The 7,390-nt window shown below is 41.3% G+C and overlaps 1 protein-coding gene across 2 annotated transcripts in view; it reads left to right on the forward strand.

The window, feature by feature from the left end:
* Positions 1 to 7,390, forward strand: part of DUPD1 (dual specificity phosphatase and pro isomerase domain containing 1) — a 50,092-nt gene that overhangs the window by 23,870 nt on the left and 18,832 nt on the right. The window contains exon 1 of one of the 2 annotated variants that reach the window (XM_008642850.2): positions 2,816 to 3,175. The exons of the other annotated variant lie outside the window; for it this stretch is intronic. The gene's annotated coding sequence lies outside the window, so the exon portion shown is untranslated. Of the gene's footprint in view, positions 1 to 2,815; positions 3,176 to 7,390 lie in introns of those variants that run through there. 2 annotated transcript variants of the gene reach the window in all.

Below are 7,390 nucleotides of genomic sequence, written 5' to 3' on the forward strand. Positions count from 1 at the left end.
ATATATATATATAAGGTTTCTTAACTTTTGCCAAACAACTGGAAACATAATGGTTTCTGCATGCTGTTAGCATCTCAGTACAGCTGCAAATGTCCATTAGGACAATCTTATATAATTATATACTTATTCTTCCCATGAAATTGTTAAAAACCCAGCTTTTCCAAATAAGAGCATATTTTGTAGCGAAGAGGAAATCTTCCAGTTTACCAGGTTGGAATGGGGGAGGGAAGTCTACTAAAGCAGAACTTTATTCAAAGCTTTTTCTTTAAACGAACATAAAAATTTGAAGTCTTAGTGTGTCAGATTTTTCCAACTATAGCTCTAGTGTGGTCTGGCCAGAAATCTACAATTTCTTTCCCTTTTCCTTTTCTTTGTTGAAGAGACTCATTCCTTCTGAGATTTTTTTTTAGGGGAAAAAAAAGCAGCTTTTTCTTTTTTTTATCCTCTTCCCTACCCTTCCCTCTGGATGGGACTTTAGTTTTCATCCTTCCCACAGTTCCATACTCTTGTTCCACAGAAAGTGTCAGTGGCACCTGTGGCCAGTGGGTGACTGCCCTTGGGAGCTGACCCCCGGCAGCAGGGATTGCACATGGAACACGAACATGCTGGATGCAGGCAAGGCTCCAGGAATGGGGAGTGATCTGCATTTCAAAGCACCACCACCATCAGTTTGGCCAAGATTTTCAGAAATCACCAATAACACAGCACACATCCGTTTTTAGGAGTTCAAGGTAACAATCCAACTTTCCAGAAGACAGGTCCTTACCTCTTCCAAAATAAGAGCCTTCCTCCTGTGTTTTCTATGTGTCCAGGCTCAAAGCACTCCAAGTCATTGGCCACTGTCGAAACATCTCAGCAGCTACGATTTTTTAGTTAACAAAAACAAAACTAATGGAAACACAAACAACTAGTCTCAAAAATTGGACACAATCCTGTGCAATGTGCTCTAAGATGACCCTGAGCAGGGAGGTTGGACCAGATGACCCACTGTGGTTCTTCCAATCTTACCCATTCTGTGACTTTTCCAGGAGGTGAGTGATCTTCTGCACATGTTCTCAGGACCCTACAGAGAGAAGGGAACAAGGGCTCATACTGTTTTGACAGCCATTCAGACAGAAAAATACTTTTTTCACATGCCTTCCTGAAAATAACAATATCACAAAACACTGTAATGCTATTGATCTGACATCAGAAAAACAACCTTGGTCAAAGACAAGCAACAGACCACTGCCCATCCCTCACAGAGCAGCCTCCTCTCACCAGCACTGCCAGTCTGCTGGATCATCTTACCCATGTTACCTATACCAGGTCACCTGCAGGGATAAAGAAACTGCTGCGAGTTTCTATTATATGAGGTCTGTATCTCCTCCTCCACAAAGTTTCTCTGTTATCAGTAAAGAATTAATTTGCACAACAACCTTACAATATAACTTAGAAGGCACAGCAGGTTTCTAGCATCCAAGCTCTTTCTCATTTTAAGAGTGACTATCTGAGTAATTGGCAGGGAGGAGCTTGGCTGCTCTGTAATGCAGAAACTTGGCTGGAGTGATGCTGTTAGCATGAAACAGCAGCAGATCCACTGCCCAGAACTTGAACTGAAACTGTTTATTACTCCACATCTGTACTGCAGCATTAGCCACAGGCCATGACCAAGTCTGGCCCTGGTCCTTCTGGGATGAACTTTTATCTTTTAAACAGACGGGATGACAAAGGCGATTGAAAGGATTTAAAGCAACATTAAAAATAACTGACAGAGTCAGGAATTTGTGTCCCACTGAAAATTAATGGCAACTACTGTGGGACTTGGATACTTCGGAAAAAAAGCTCAGGCCACTTGAATCTTTGGTAGGGCACAGGTATTTGCAGTCACAGAAGACTGTTTCTGCTCTTGCAAGACATGAAAAAGATTCCACAATAGGTCTCCATCAATAGATGCCTGCTTTTTGCAGGCACTGGTGTGACAGTAGAGAGCACTGTGAGCCAGAAAGATAGGCAAGCAGTGCATGCAGGTCTGCTCAGATAGATCATTCCCAGTATGGTCAACTCAACAGGAGGAAAGAGGTCCAGAGACCAAAGGGCTACTTCCAGTACCACATTCTTGCCCTGACTGGTCTTTTTGCCTCTTTTTTCCACTCCCAGGCAGAAGGCAACAGATCTGAAGAATTTCTCTTAAGAAATATCAATGCTCACATGACAGCTAGATCTTAGGTCATTGCAAGCCTAACTCCAGCAGCACCAAAATCTCCTCCTCCTAATGCTGTTATGTGAGTTGCAGCTCTGAGGCAAGGTTTGCTGCAGAACAAATGCCCATGCAGAGGATGTCGTGTACCAGCTCTCATGTGTGATCCCTGAGCCCTTCAGCCCCATGGCCATGAAGGTCACCATTCTCACAGCAGACAAAGTACTGGAGTGGAAGGGCTGTGACTCTGACACTGGGGGACCCAGCTTTGATCTTCAATGAACCTGGCTGTGACTTACCAAGGAAAGTTTTAGGCTTTCTTCAGCAGGCATGGAGCTCTTTAGGGAAGTAGAGAATTTTTGAAAGGTTGGAGGGTGCACCTCTGCCTCTTTCTGGTGAGCTGTGTTCATGTTACCAGAACTGAGCAGTGCTGAGCAGCACGTCTGTCTCTCAGCAAGGAAAGGCATTTTGTAAGTCAGATAGGTACTGAAAGTGTTGGAGAAAGGCAAGACAAGAGGTAGGGGAACATGGTTTTCTGGTGGTGCACATACAAGAGAAAAGGACCTTGTCAGGATGCTACCTCTCCCATTGCCCATTGTTGTGCCAGTGCCAAATCACTTGTGTATAGCATGACGGGAAACAGCAGTGCAGTGCTCCTCACCCACGTGCAGCAGCAAACATAGCACCGGCCTTGACAGGGGGACAACATCAAAGATGAAGTTTGTTTTATTATAGTCAACATGCAGGCATCATGTTATCTTAGTCATACCAAGACTAGGTAACTAAACTGCCAGGTTTAATGTTTCAGGTCACATCAGGGAATAGTTTTACCAGCAGATGTAAAGATCGTCATTTGGAGTGGGTAGCACTCAAGGTCAGAGTCAGCAAATCCTCCTCTAAAAATAGACTCTAGCTGCAAAGTTAGTAAGGTTTCTTTTGTCGTTCTGCCGCACTTCACAAGACCCAGTTACCTACAGCACCCACCTAAGCTTACAGGTAAGGCTAAGCAATATACATTTCCTATACTTCTGCTCCTTTTTTCTTCCTTTTATAACCTATTTAGTAAAGCGGGGAGAGGACTGAGAACTGGAAAACTTGCCAAGGTAACTATTAATTTCATAAGCTTGTTGCAGAGAAAAAAAAAATTATTACAGAGTCAAAAAGGTTTTGAAAGTATAATGTATGACTTTAGAAAACCAAATTTGTCGTGTTACAGAAATCACTTTATAAATTAGGAAATTAGGTGCCGAAAGTGTAACTATCTTGGAGATAATTTCAATTTAAAAGTTACGAATGAAAATGCAATTTTTTAAGATTTGTAACATCTGTCCCAAAATATTTTGCCTATTCTTCAATAATTGTTCCACCCTCCAGTCAAATCTAGCTTTTCCAATTGAATTAAAATTCTCTCAGATGATGCTGTGTTTTAAGTTTCTTTGGACACTCTCATAATATTTAATAAAATCTCAGCTTAATCTGTTTTCAATTAACCAGTCCAGTCAACAATAAAGAATGAGGGCAAAAGTAAGTTTTTAAAAAGTCATATGTGGCTTAGAAATTCGCTGAAATAACTGGTTAGTTTTGAATATTCACAGCAGGAGGGTCTGGGAAATAATTGCACAGAGGCTACAATTATTCTGGTTTTAAGCTGTTTAAAGATGACTGCAATAGATGAACTGTTTTACAGTCCATGAATGCTTTAAGCATAAGAACGCAGGGGTAAAATAAAGAAACTGAAGTAAATGAATTTTGATGAAGACTAGGACAGGAATAGGGAACACAGGATTGTACTTTTTGCTTAAGTATCCTTCAGGTACCTGAGGAATCCAGTTTTGAAATTTGCTAAATTCTTTGAGGGATCTTTTAGAGAAATATTTTTTTAAAGACTTCTCCATCACAAGAAGTATTTGTAAAAAATTAACCTTTTTTGCCTAGTGTTAGGGAAAAAACCCCAACCAAACAAAGCAAGACACAACCCCACCCAAGGGACCTTTGCAGCGCCACAGCTCATTGCAGTACCCTGGGGTGCAGCAAGTGTGAGGTTACAGGGGAAGCACGCAGCTCTTCATGGCTGCTGCCAGCCTTTGGAGTCTGAGCAAAACAGCACGGGGTGGCATGTCAGGGAGCACCATTTTCAATTCATTTCATGAAATCATCTGACAAAGCAAGCTTTTGTTACTGCAGCTGACCAGCTCTCAGCTCAACTGATGTACTTTGAGTTACAAAAAGCTTAGAAACCAAAGCACTGTTTACCCTCCTCCTAAGTGCAAACACTGCTCCAGACATGTGCATTGGCTTCTGCAAGAACTTTCCAGTTTATAAAACAGCACTCTGCTTAGTCATACTCAAAAAGGGCAAGTACTTTTTCACCCTGAAGGGAGGTATGCATCTGGCATGTGGGCTGGAAATGGAAGAACAGAACATTTCTTAAAAATTCAAGAACTTGCTGAGTAGATCTTCCCTCACTCTTTCTGAAGACTCTCAGTCATTAGATCTGATTTTTGTCTGCCTTCAGCACTGAGCAAGTGCTTACTTGAAGATAGTTACTAAACTAGATTCGAGTCTTTTGCACATTTTTTGAAAGTGTAGGACTGGTATTCTCCATCCTTACCTTCTCTTGGATCCCTCCCTCTTGTACACACTTGTTACAAACGTTGTTCCTCTGTGAAGTTCTTATCTAAGGTGGTTATTAAACTGAAAGAATGAAGTAAATAAAAATAAAACCTTTAGTTTTGCAGTTGTCTGGAAGGCAAGAAGGTCTCAGTTTTTACTCCCTGGAAGATAGAAGTCCAGCAACTTCAACAGTGTTGAATTCTGCCTGATAAATAAAAACATTCAAATAACTCAGCCCTCTATCCAACATCAGAAAAGAAAATGGGAGTAATTTCTTAGTAACAAGCTCTTCATGCACAAAAATGATTTGTCAATCAAAATTACAGGGGTTTTTTGCACATTTTTGTTCTTCTGCTGAATATAGTGTTCTTGGCAGTAGATTAACTACTTCAGTCTCCAGTTTTGAGGGTCAAACCCCCAACTAATTTCAAGGGCACTGTGTTTATCTCCTACTGCACTGAGATGCGTATAAGGCCTAGTAGATATGTCATTACTCTTGTAGACTCCTCATGAAAGGCTCAGTGCTGATAGGTGGTTTTCTTTCCTTCCCTTGGCATCTTTGGAAAAAACTTCTGATGATACCATGACTCCACTCCTTTTACAGACCTGACATGAGGAAACAGGTAGGAAGCAAAATCTGAAAGCATCAGAAGAGGAATAAGATTAAAATCTGCCTCCACATTTACAAACAGGTTGTATATTTAGGTGTTTGCTAAATGCTGAAAACTTTTGCTTCCCAGCTAAACCAGATAAATTTGTGATTGCCTGGTATTTTCAAGGAGAAGTAGCTTTTAGACAACTCTGAGTACAAAACCAAGTACACTTGTGCACACCAAATTAAATTTAATAAAGCCAGCATCAGAAGCACCACTAGCACAAGTGATCAATGTCATAGGAGCTAGAAGAACTTTCAAGAGCACGAAACATGGGTGGCAAAGAATTTAAACTATTCTGCTATATAAATAAGGACTGAAGTGGGCATTAAGGCAAGGAAGCCCTGTGCTCAGCCTGACAGAACAGCTAATACTTCTGAAGGAAAGAGTAAGGAGAATTGTCTTCTCTCCATTTTCTTCCCACTTTTTACTTGTTTAGCCTCTCTCATTGCGTATTTGTACCAATGCCACTAGGCTCCAACTTTATTGAGGAGCTGAAGCTTCAGGCACTCAAACACAGCTACAGGTTGGCAGCCAGAGTACGTATGGTTGGGACAACAGCAGTGGTGGAGGAACCCCCTGTGCCAGGGAGGGGTGCAGAAAAGGAAAGGATGTATAGGCCCTTGCAGAGGACAAAGGCAAATGCTGTCCTTGTCTGTGCATGCCTGTTTTTTTTCTTTTTAAGTCTCTACAGCTGACTTGGATCTTAACTCCCAGGCATAAATCTTGCCAAATTGTTTGGCATCTTTATACACAGCACTAGGGCTTGCACAGCACGTTGAGCCAAAAAAATTAAGAAACATAGTATTTTGTTATGTAGCTAATGACTTATAGCTTTCAGTCTCAAAGTACTCAGAAACTTCCACTACACGTGGCAAACCAGCATTAGAAATGTAACAGCTCCACCGAGGCTTGGATGTTCACCTCTAGATAGAAAGCTCAGTTTTCCTCCCCCATCTGTGGGATTACCAAACCATAGAGCTAATGACTGACATTTCCAAAAGCATTATTTTACCCCTACAAATCTTGTGGTGGGATTAGACATCCCTTCAATCGAAAGATTTGAAAATGGGCCACTACGTTCTATGACTTCACAGGGCTTTACTGGAAATTTTGGGTTAATTTGAGTAGTTCAAGGGACTCCAAACATAGTGCAGAAGGCAAATCTTTCACTGCTATATTAGTGCTCCAGCCACTAGACTGTGTTCATGCTCTGAATTAAACAGCAGATAGACTGGCAGATTTTCCTTTTTTCCACCCCCTTGCACTTTCTTTCCTTCCTCCCTGCTTTGTTAAAAAGAAAATAAAAAAAGCTAAAGAGCTGTATAAGAAATTCCATCTGGCAGCTGTAGAGTAGATAGTGAACATAAAGAAGAGATTCCTTTGCTGTTCCTAATGCATGCTGCTTATCCAAATTAGCCACACAATTACTTCTATCAATGCAAAACTAGTTTAATGTTTTTTTTTCTAGTGCACAGCACTTGAGAATGACTTAAAATGCAATGTAATTTACCACAGTGTATGTCCTGAAGTGGCTCACTAATGAAAAGAGGATTAAGTCTCCATTATTCTGAATTACCGTTTTGTGAAATCTCTAACAATATTTTCATTTATATACATATAACCCAAGGGGGACAAATATTCCAGCCATCCAAGTGATTAACAAATAAAATTTATTAGATAACATGCACTTTGGTCTTATTTATGAAGAGCAAGATTAGGGTATAAAAATGCAGATGACTGGATTTTTATCATCCTTGTTCTGATAATACCCTTAAGTCCATGACGGCAGAACTGGGGAGCGCTGGCAGTTCAGTGTTCCGTGCATACGCTGGATCGAGTGGCAGAACCCGCAGGATGTTGGGCTCAGCAGTCACAATCTCGCCGGCTTGAGCACCTGCAGGGCCCACCCCCGGGTCCAGCCAGCCACCATGGGGGGCACAGA

The sequence above is a fragment of the Corvus brachyrhynchos genome, unplaced genomic scaffold (genome assembly GCF_000691975.1).
Source record: "Corvus brachyrhynchos isolate BGI_N302 unplaced genomic scaffold, ASM69197v1 scaffold279, whole genome shotgun sequence".
NCBI classification, from domain to species: domain Eukaryota; kingdom Metazoa; phylum Chordata; class Aves; order Passeriformes; family Corvidae; genus Corvus; species Corvus brachyrhynchos.